This window comes from Schistocerca americana, chromosome 2 (assembly GCF_021461395.2).
Source record: "Schistocerca americana isolate TAMUIC-IGC-003095 chromosome 2, iqSchAmer2.1, whole genome shotgun sequence".
In the NCBI taxonomy this organism is placed as follows: Eukaryota; Metazoa; Arthropoda; class Insecta; order Orthoptera; family Acrididae; genus Schistocerca; species Schistocerca americana.
Genome location: NC_060120.1, coordinates 77,004,901 through 77,016,662, shown reverse-complemented (window position 1 = coordinate 77,016,662; position 11,762 = coordinate 77,004,901). Strand labels below are relative to the sequence as shown.

The 11,762-nt window shown below is 44.7% G+C and overlaps 1 pseudogene; it reads left to right on the top strand.

The window, feature by feature from the left end:
* The first annotated feature begins 11,381 nt into the window (after positions 1–11,381).
* LOC124597224 lies at positions 11,382–11,499 on the top strand (annotated as a pseudogene).
* The last annotated feature ends 263 nt before the right edge of the window (positions 11,500–11,762 follow it).

Sequence of the window (11,762 nt, the reverse complement as noted above, 5' to 3'; positions counted from 1 at the left end):
TTCTATCGCAATCAGTGAACGTGAAAGGAAGCTTCCGTACAGGAATCTATATTTATACTTGGCAAAACTAATTACATACTGACATAATCGTCGATATTGCTTTCGTTTCCAAAAAGTTATAAATATTTCGATTTCGGAAAAGGGGCTCTGTATTTGGGTAAGATGTCGAAGAAGAAGGTCCGTTACGTAATGGTTGTATCGAGTAAGATGTGGAGAGGGCGGATTGAAAGCGGGCAGAGGTAGTGCGGGGAAGGGCGTCCCTTACCTGAGGGATCACTACTCAAGCTACCTGGCGAAGGGGCAAGCGTGGCAAATGTCCGGCATTCGTGTTGTCCAGTTTAAGGTAGATTAAGTAGTGTGTAAGCTTACCCACTGATGACCTAAGCAGTTTGGTCCCATAAGATATTACGACAAATTTACAATTTTATGAAACACTCCAGTAGGATGTGCTCTACAAAATGAACATGTTTTTGAAAAAACCGATTTTTAAAATTTTTTAAGTCCTACCTCAAACGTTGGAGTGCGGGGGGGGGGGGGGGGGGGTGATACGCCACGCCACAATCATCAAGTTTTTGTCCCTGTTCAGAATTACCGTCGTTCAGGGGCTGGTCACGGTTCACAGGTATCTGAAAAGGGTGAAAAAGTGTGTAAGTGAAAATACTGAAACCCAGAGAGTGAGTAGAGAATATTCATATAGCTGACGTGTACGCTAAGACTAGATTGGTTCGACTGTCTCATTCGATTGAGAGAACCGAATGAAAAGAAGTGACTGGTCAATCGCTTGTGAAACCAGTCGGTTGTCGCGTCAGTAGTGGTGGTTGCGGGTACAGCGCGACTGCAGCGTTGCCGCTCGCCTGCCGGCCAACGCGGGCCTGCCTTGCCAAGCTTTGGCGTCCGGCGTGTACCTGCGAGCCCTCGCAGCTGATCCGTGCCGCGGCGGCCTAGAGCGCTATTCAGGCTTCGTTCCGGACGCTTGTCTGGCATCGGCAGGGGCCGGGCTTCACGGCAGTTGTGTGTGTGCGTGCGTGCGTGTGGGTGAGGGTGCAGGATGCGCGGGACAGGCCGCGGGGGGTGAGGGTGGGTGCTGCGTGACAGACACGAGGGCTCGGCGGCGCGCGGGACGAGCAAAGTTCAAAGCCGGGCCATCGCCGCGGCCGCAGCGACGGCCATTGAATACGTCCGCTGTCTATAAAGCAGCCAGCGGCGAGATCGATGCAGCCCGATAAGGAGCATCGCCGTTGTCAGCGCCCGCCGCGCCTCGCGCACTAAAAATATATCACCGCACCACGGCGAACCGCACCAGGCAGCGCAGCGCCCGGAAAACAATATCGCGGGCCCAGGCCTGGACCGCTGGTGGAGGCGCTGGCAGCCGAAAAGTCACCCCGGCTAGCTGAGTGACTCCCGCGCGAGAGGAGTGTGGCCAATAGAAAGTACACTTAAGTAAATGGTGAACACCCCCAGCAGTCGACTTCCTCCAAGTTTGTGCAACTTTCGGAAGTACAAGGGAGCCCATCAAATAGGTGGATTGTAACGGGCGGGGGGATGGGAGGGGTTGCTCGAGCTGTAGGTACGGAGTACACTACTGACCATTAAAATTGCTACACCAAGAAGAAATAAACAAGATAAACGGGTATTCATTGGACAAATATATTATACTAGAACTGACATGTCATTATATTTTCACGCAATTTGGGTGCATAGATCAGTACCCAGAACAACCACCTCTGGCCGTAAAACGGACTTGATACGCCTGGGCATTAAATCAAACAGACCTTGGATGGCGTGTACAGGTACAGCTGCTCATGCAGCTTCAACACGATACCGCAGTTCATCAAGAGTAGTGACAGGCGTATTGTGACGAGCCAGTTGCTCGGCCACCATTGACCAGACGTTTTCGATTGGTGAGAGATCTGGAGAATGTGTTGGCCAGGGCATCAGTCGAACATTTTCTGTATCCAGAAAGGCCCGTACAGGACCTGCAACATACGGTCGTGCATTATCGTGCTGAAATGTAGGGTTTCGCAGGGATCGAATGAAGGGTAGAGCCACGGGTCGTAACACATCTGAAATAGAACGTCCACTGTTCCAAGTGCAGCCAATGCGAACAAGAGGTGACCGAGACGAGTAACCAATGGCACCACATACCATCACACCGGGTGATACACCAGTATGGCGATGAAGAATACACGCTTCCAATGTGTGTTCACCGCGATGTCGCCAAACACGGATGCGACCATCATGATGCTGTAAACAAAACCTGGATTTATCCGAAAAAATGACGTTTTGCCATTCGTGCACCCAGGTTCGTCGTTGAGTACACCATCGCAGGCGCTCCCGTCCTTGATGCAGCTTCAAGGGTAACCGCAGCCGTGGTCTCCGAGCTGATAGTCCATGCTGCTGCAAACGTCGTCGACCTGTTCGTGCAGATGGTTGTTGTCTTGCAAACGTCCCCGTCTGTTGACTGAGGGATCGAGACGTAGCTGCACGATCCGTTACAGCCATGCGGATAAGATGCCTGTCATCTCGACTGCTAGTGATACGAGGCCGTAGGGATCCAGCACGGCGTTCCGTATTACCCTCCTGAAACCACCGATTCCATATTCTGCTAACCGTCATTGGATCTCGACCAACGCGAGCAGAAACGTCGCGATACGATAAACCGCAATCGTGATAGGCTACAATCCGGCCTCTATCAAAGTCGGAAACGTGATGGTACGAATTTCTCCTCCTTACACGAGGCATCACAACAACGTTTCACCAGGCAACGCCGGTCAACTGCTGTTTGTGTATGAGAAATTGGTTGGAAACTTTCCTCATGTCAGCGCGTTGTAGGTGTGGCCACCGGCGCCAACATTGCGTGAATGCTGTGAAAAGCTAATCATTTGCACATCACAGCATCTTCTTCCTGTCGGTTAAATTTCGCATCCGTAGCATGTCATCTCCGTGGTGTAGCAATTTTAATGGCCAGTAGTGTAGTTTTAAAACACTAACGGAAAAAAATAATGGCAACATCAAGAAAAAGTTCAGCGACATAAAGTTGGTACGCGTGTTTTTACATCTCAGAGATGACAACTATTTGGTCTATGCCAGTCGCATAAGAGTGGGGCTTGTAGCATCGCTACGTGGATGCAAATCGGATTTGCTTTAAATACACGCTGTAACGGTTGTGCAGGTTAATTGCCTTTGAGATTGGGCGTAGTGACTTGGCGGATTAACGACGGAAGCCGCACTGCTGGCCAGCCTGGATGTGGTTTATAGGCGGTTTTCCACATCCCAATAGGTTAATATCGGGCTGGTCCCCACGTCCCGCCTCAGTTACACGGCTCGCAGACATCTCAACACATTCACGGCGTCTCTCTTGCAGAGTCTTCCACTGGAGTTTATCTATCATCTCTGTAAGGCTTTCGAGATTACTGAACGATCCTGTAACGAAGGGCGCTGCTCTCCGTTAGATCTTCTCTATCTCTTCTATCAACCCTATGTGGTACGGATCCCACACCGGTGAGCAGTATTAACGAGAAGCTGGATGTTCGTTCTGCGATACCGCAGAAAAACTTGGCAAGAATTTAGCCAATGAGCACGATTCCTGGCAGCAGTGGTCACGAGAGCCGCAAAAAAGACCGGGCTCCGGATGATCATGGGGCACTACCGAGAGGAAATACCATTGTTCCCATATATGGTGCTGGTGCGTTGTACTGCATCTACAGCAGCAATCTGAGTAACAGTTGGCACCACAGTGACGTAAAGAACTTGTACTAATCGGGTCGGTTACTTCAACGACACCTCCGAACCATATGCCCTGTAACGTGTATTCCACTGACCCCAAATCACCGCCATTTGCGACTGCAGTGGTGTCAAGCGAGAGTTCATTGCAGGGCTGGGTAGACGTCTATTATGCTTCCTGATGAACGCTGTTTCTGCCTGGGTGCCAGTAATGGCCGTGTGTTGGTTGGGAGACCTGTTGAGGACATGCAATCAACCAGTCTGCGTGCTAGACGCACTGGATCTAAACCTTGAGTTATGGTGTGACATAATATTTCCTATGACAGTAGGAGCAGTCTCGGGTTTAACTCACGTTCCCTGACTGCTAGTTGTACTTCAATCCGGTGATTCGGCTTGTTGTACTACCATCCATGAAGAACAGTCCAGGCGGTGTTTCCCCCTAGGATAATGCTCGCCTGTACACCTCTGTTCTAACCCTTGTAACCCAAAGTGTTCTACAGAGCGTCGACATGTTGCCTTGGCTTGCTCGATCACCAGATGTGTTAACAATCGAACACATATGTTACATCATCGGACAATTCCAGCTTCATCTATAAAGAATATTAACCGTCCCCGTATGATCGTCCAAATGCCACAGGCATCGAACTCTGTTCCACAAACTGAGCCGGCCGCTGTGGCCTAGCCGTTCTACACGCTTAAGTCCGGAACCGCGCGACTGCTACTGTCGCAGGGTCGAATCCTGCCTCGGGCATGGATTTTTGTGCTGTCCTTAGGTTTAAGTAGTACTAAGTCTAGGGGACTGATGACATCAGATGTTAAGTCCCATAGTGCTCAGAGCCATTTGAACCATTTGAGCCCACAAACTGACGTCCGGCAGCTGTACAACACAATGCATGCACCTTTCCATGCTTGTACTCAACATTCTCGTGGTTACACCGAGTATTAATGTACCTGCATTTCACATTTGAAATGACTTACCTCGTGCTTACATTGACCTGTTATCTTGCAATGTTAATCACTTAAATATGTTACCTACACAAACGCATTCCAAAGGTTCCATTACTCTGCGTTAATAAATTTTTGAAGTTGCGATTTTTTTTTTTTTTTGACAGTATCTTTTGGAGGACGAAAGGCGACTTGTAAGCAGCCATAAAAATTGCCGCTTGCAACCCTGTTAAAAACCTGCCTAATACTGGCTTTTGAACTGTTGTAAAGAAAAGCGCGTGACTAAACTATTTTTTTTTCCTTTTCCTGACGGCTAGGGAAGGGGATCGGCCCCCTTTGCCCCCCCCCCTCCCCCAAGTGTGGGCGCCCATACAGAAGTAGCTTTGTTGCCCGTCTGTCTATCCCTTTACCCCAGGAACGAGTACATGTATCAAGTTCAAATTTATGTCGCTTGTTAAGGTCTACAGTTCCTTGGCGATGTGAAAATCTTAACTCGTAAGTCAGTTTAATAAAAAGATAAGGCCTTTTATGCAACATATTTTAATATCCGAAAACTCACTCATCAAAAGCTATACGGTACGCCCCGTTGACCTACAATGATGAAATTTGGCAAGAAGCTAGGTATCACAGTACAATTAAATGGGAAAATCCTAAACTGTTCATTTGTAATTATATCGCACGATAAAACATTTCTTTTGTCATTTGTTATCTGACGTCAAACTTGATATTAAAACATTCTCGACAGATTTGGAATCCCAGTGATCGATATCTTGCCAGTATCAGTGCCGATATCAGAGAAAAACAATCCGTATCGTCGAGTCCTAGAATGTATAAACTATGTACATAATTCAGTTTGTACGAAACTCTTAGCGCGCGAGTCGCCCCACCATGTGGGAGACCAAGATGTGTGTGTGTGTATGTGTGTGTGTGTGTGTGTGTGTGTGTTCTGTCAACAGTGGCTCCGAATAATCATACTCGGTTTCACGTGATTTCTGCCCGATCCTTGTACATTCTATCTGTTGTACGTTGTAAACATGTCATCACGCACAGATCAAAACAATTTTAACTTCTCGGCGTCACAGTAGATTATAGGATCTTTGCTCACTTGTCTTTCGTTGCTTTACACTGTTATTACACACTACGAAAGAGGTACCGAACTGGTATCTGGTTAGCATACCGGTCGAAGCCGCTACACTCTTTCCTTGAGTGTTGAAACTTTCTGTTGGACCGGTGCCCGAAACAATTCAAAATTGCAGAATGAGAGTTCCGTCAAATGTCACTACGAGGCTCGTCGGATACCATTTGAAATTTCCCATAGAGCATCGAAGGACGTACCTTCGTCTCTGTGTACCAGCTAGTGCACCAGCGCCTCGACAACGGCGAGGAGCAGAACTTGTTAAACAAAAACTCATTATTGATACTCTATTCTGATTTACACCTAGATATCATCTCTTTGAACGTGCGACCTCCTTAGAAACTGGAATAAAGAATACAAACAAGAACGCGGAGACTTACGTGGGATGTATTACCTTCTTTGTCACAAGTCCTCTAGTTTGTGACTTTACAGGTGTGAGTTCTTAAGCGCGAAGTCCTACATACAGTTATTCCAGGCGTAAAATGCCTATTGTCCAAGTGTCTCAGTATAAAATATAACAAATTTTGGGTGATTAGCCTTTCAGTGACACATCCTCTGAGACTCTCTCTTCATCGCCTTTACCGTAATTTGTTAGTTATACAGTGTTTTGTTTATGATCATTTCATAAAACCTGATCTCACATCACATCGACTTTGATCTGTGAATTTCGGTTAGTGTAAGCTGAAAGTCTCAATAAAGCATGTTTAACGTCTAAGCAGTTTTCTGTAGTATTAGTATCTGTTTACAAAATTTTTACAATAAGAGTAAAACTACCTCCAGCTAGAAGCCATGGTCCCATTCGGAATGGTTACCCCTTACCTCTGGCCTCTGAACAAACCAAGTCTGTTATAGGTGCCCCTACAGTTTAACGAGAACTCTGAGTTTCGATGCATCTCAGCGCTTACACATGATTGCTAGAGTTTGAAATCGTGAAGTTTTAGAATTTAACATTTATCGAGTGAGCCACCATGGCACGCACATTTGTAACATATAACAAAAGGATGTTCAACGGTTAAAAATTGCAAGGAGCTGCAGTAGTGTTATTAACGTGAAGTCTGACTTACTGCTGTTCGTCCTCCTACAGCTAATGGGGAATTTTTTTCCAAGATTTTGATTACTGTTTATTATTATGGTTGCAATGCCAAATGTAACTTTCTCTTTGCATCCCTCTCAAATCAGCTTTAGTGTGCCTGTATTTACTGTAACTGATATGTGTTTTATCTAGCGTCCTCATTCCTGCGGTGTTGCTTAAGAGTAAGGGAAGAAATTAAAGTTTTTCCCAGATAATTTGGTGCTATTGTGTTCTACTTGTATGTAGAAAAACTTACAGGTGCGGTTTTTGAGAAGTATGAAAAAAAAAAGCTTTATCGGACTCCTTTTGTTCGACAGGATATGCTGCTGTTTTTGTGTCTAGTAGACACGAATTGCTGCGGGAAAGACAACGTAATAACGAACTATAAGCGTGGCTCAGGTCCAGTCCAGATATTCTAAAGGTTTCGTGGACAGGTTGAACTTATCATCAGCAATGGTGGCCATAACAGTCTGCCTGTTGGCTCCTGTCTTGGGTTCTTCGGCCGACGTTTGTTTGATGATTTTTCATTCGCCACTGGCCGATACTGTCAAAGCTCGTACTGGCGCAACGTCAGAAAAATCATCAAACACACATCGGTTGAAGAAGCCAAGACAGGAACCAACACGCAGTTTGTCAACAAGTAGCCGTGAAAGCCTTAACAAGCTAACTGGCTTTTGGAACTGTTTTAAAAGCGACAGTAAGTGAATTAATTTTATAAAATAGTAAATATTTTAATTTTGTGTACGACTGGACGCAGACCTTAGAATATTTTGATCGTTGCTAAGATCGTTCGTACGTAATAAAGCCTGTCAAATGTTTTTTCCTATTCTATGTGGGTACAATTTCCTTTTGTCGTATCACTTGTCCCATTATCTGCCACTCTGCGCTAGTTAAGATTCGGTCCTTGTTATCCTATAGCAAACTTGTGCTTGCTTGCCCTTTGTTGGTGTTCAGAGCACGGGAACTGCATGATCTTGTTCTGGGTTCGTGAAGAACGTGATGGGGACACAAAGTGACAAACTGTCCGTCAATCAGCCAAACCAATATCACAAACCGCGCTGTATCACAAATTCGCAACAAGAACTGAAAAAGTTGAGTGCGTGCTTATTGTACTAAAAAAAAAAAAAAATACAGGCACCCGATAAAAATACAACGAGCAGCATCGTAAAATTGTCCTGCAAATAAATTAAAGTCCAATCCCTTCGTTCCGACAAAGATTGTCGGAAGGATCTCCCTTGCTCATCAAGTAAATATCAGAATTGTAAATCACTTTCCAAGTATTCCCAATTGGGAAGCCCTCGGTGTTCTTACTACTAGGGGATGTAAACAAACAGGGAGAGGAAAATCAGTTTACCTACTGTAAAGCGCTGAGATGTAGAGCTAAATCAGGCGATCGTAGCATTATTTACTATTCTGTAAGGTTGTAGGGTGCTTACTGCATGTAACAGAGTAGCACTTCATGATCTGCGACAGAAAATGAAAATTAGTATTGTTAACAAATCCCTTGATTATTGAGGCTCAAGAAGTTTCTACCTTCACGTCCGATCCCTTGTGTAACATTCCTAAAGAACACTAATTTTACTTCCAAATAGTGCAAGTACACAGTTCTTCAAGTCATCTTAAAAACTGCATTAATGCATACAACTTTCTTCGATTTGCTTGAACTGATTAACTATTGCGACGGAATGTTTGAAGTACGAAGGCTACAGGTTACCTTGAATGCAACTCTGGAAATTCTGCCGTATTTCAATCTCTGGATGAATCAAAGCAATCAGTTTCACGCGTACTGTGCCTGGTAAAATTGCCGATAGCTAAAATCAAGAGGACGCCATACTGAGGGAGAAATTCCATGAAATACTTTCACTGAAGCACCATGCACAAAGTGGTCTTTGTACGCACCTAATAGTCTCTGCTCAGTTTCCACTACTTGTGTGTTCATTACATACAACGTATGTTAATGGTGTTGCACTAGGTGTAATCAAATAGATTGTTCTTATACGCACAGATTACCTTACAGCCAACAATGAGAACGAAAATTTTTATAATGATTTGTACGTATTAATTTTTTAGTGAAAAGACGGTTAAAACCGTCTGACTGCCATTGAGTACTGGTACCGAAGTCTCATAAATAAATTGCAAGAAAAACAATAAAAATATTTCTTCATATCACACAATGATAAATTCTACAAATCCAGCATCATACGCAAAAGACATGGCGCTAACGTCAGTCAGTCGGTCCAATGGAATGAGCGTGAACACTCACACTCACACTGAAAGATGCACGCGTGTAAGAGATAAAATTTATTCGACTGTTTTATGGAAAAGGGTGATATTATTACGTAAAAATTTATAACAAAACATCTGCAGTCGCAACAAACATTTTAGGGCTATGAAACTGCAGTCGAAAAAGGTCTCAGAGACAATGAACGCTATTACTTCGCACACTAAACTTGACTGTCTACGATTTCCGAGAAGCGTAACACGAAGTACATATCTTTCTGCGCAGCATATGCATTTATCTTCCTTTGTCTAGACACGTTACTAGGCTCTGTAAACATGTAAGATTGTGATGTGTACGACGACCAGGCTTCTGCCCGCTTCGCAAAAGAAATCTGCTTACTTTTCCCCTGGAGCACAAGTAAGAACAAAATATTTTCTGGTTAGAAGCTTAGGCTACTGTAACACGTGATCCATGGACAAATTCTGTACTCATTTGAAATGTACATACTAGATCGAAATACATGTTCCTGAGTTAAAGCATTTGACCTTTAGGTTCACAAGCAATGAGAAGAAGAAAATAAAACGACGGAAGCTGAGTCCTGGTTCGAAGCTTTCGAAGAGACTCTAATCGATTATGTGTGAGATCAGCCATCTAGACACTGTCGGGCTTATCGTTTAATATTTACCAAGGAATAGACTACGATGATTGCTTGTTTTCATTTTCTGCTACCAGTCACTTTACCTGTTTTACTTTTAATTTAACATAACGCAGTGCCTTTAAAACATTTTCTACCATGCTTCAGGCGTTTGTGCATACAGGAAACTGTTACTCGAAATAATTGTCTTAAACCAGATTAACATACAACTCTTTGTTTACTGTTCAATACTGGAGGGGCTGCTGAAGTATTTGGAGGGAGAACAGTGGTTGGCCAGATATTGCTCACATGTGATGTCTTCTGCGGGTGTCGAGCTGCGGCCCGTTGTTTATTATGATTTACACCACAACCTGTGTAGGATGCAGACAGTTTTGCATCAGTTGTTGTGGTGCGAAAAGGCTGTGGTGTAAATCATTATAAATAAGCAGACACAGCTCCACAGCAGCGGAAGACATCGCTGGACAGCAATTTCTGATCATCCACTGCCTCCCCCCTCCCCCTCCCTCTAAATACTCCAACAGCCCTTCAGGAGCGAACACAGCGGCCGCTGTGGCCGAGCGGCTCTAGGCGCTTCAGTCCGGAACCACGCGGCTGCTACGGTCGCAGGTTCGAGTCCTGCCTCGGGCATCGATATGTGATGTTCTTAGGTTAGTTAGGTTTAAGTAGCTCTATGGCTAGAGCACTGGTGACCTCAGATGTTAAGTCCCATAGTGCTTAGAGCCATTTGAACCATTTTTTTGGAGCGAACAGTAAACAAACAGTTCCATGTTAATGTAGTGTAAGACAATTTATTTTAAGAAAAATTTTTCTGTTTGCTTAAATGCCTTAAGATAGGCAGAAATTGCTCGGGACTGTTGCGTTATTTTGAATTAAACATAAAACAAATAAAGTGATCGGTAGTATGAAATACAAATTCCACACAGCTGCGGTTTTCTGACGTTGCCAGTATGGCCACAAGTAAGTATTACGATGAGATTGTGACAGAGGTATACTTGAAAAAGAGCGTGGAATTTTTCATTTCTTTTGAAGCGAAACAACAGAGAAGTTGCTCCACGACGCAATAATCGCACAAGCCATATCATTTTAGGATGATTTATTTTCTGTGTTGTCAATGATACTATGTACTGAGGGAGAGAGAAACCGGGTTCGATTCCCGGCGGGGTCAGGGATTTTCTCTGCCTCGTGATGACTGGGTGTTGTGTGATGTCCTTAGGTTGGTTAGGTTTAAGTAGTTCTAAGTTCTAGGCGACTGATGACCATAGATGGTAAGTCCCATAGTGCTCAGAGCCATTTGAACCATTTTTTTGGAAAGAGAAATTACTTTCTTATGCACTGTCACTGCTGTAACTAATGAAGCCCACCTTGCTGCTATTTACACTTCTGTAAGATATTTTTTCACTACCTTTCGACTGCTAGTTACTCAGAGTATGTCCGATAAAATCTTTGAACGCATTTTTTTTTTTATTTTCATGCCTATAGAGACTTCCAGTGGGATCCTCCTTATACTTGGCCTGTTTTATTGATCTTCGTTTACTGGAAAGAAATCCGTTTCAGAAAGAAGGGTATGTTTTGCCACGACGTCATTTTATTCTCGTTGTTCAATTTTTGCTTTCAGTTTGGTATAATTTTGGCCAACGGCCTTACCGCAGTGGTAACACCGGTTCACGCCAGATCACTGAAGTTAAACGCTGTCGGGCTGGGCTAGCACTTGGATGGGTGACCATTCGGTCTGCCGAGCGCTGTTGACAAATGGGGTGCACTCAGCCCTTGTCAGGCAAACTGGGGATCTAGTTGCTTAAGAAGTAGCGGCTCCGGTCACTGATACTGACATACGGCCGGGAGAGCGGTGTGCTGACCACATGCCCCTCCATATCCGCATCCAGTGACGCCTGTGGACTGAGGATGACACGACGGCCAGTCGGTACCTTCGGGCCTTCATGACCTGTTCGGGACGTGAGTTTTTTTGGTGTAATTTTACTGGACGGTGGGTGAGATTCTTTCTTAAAACATC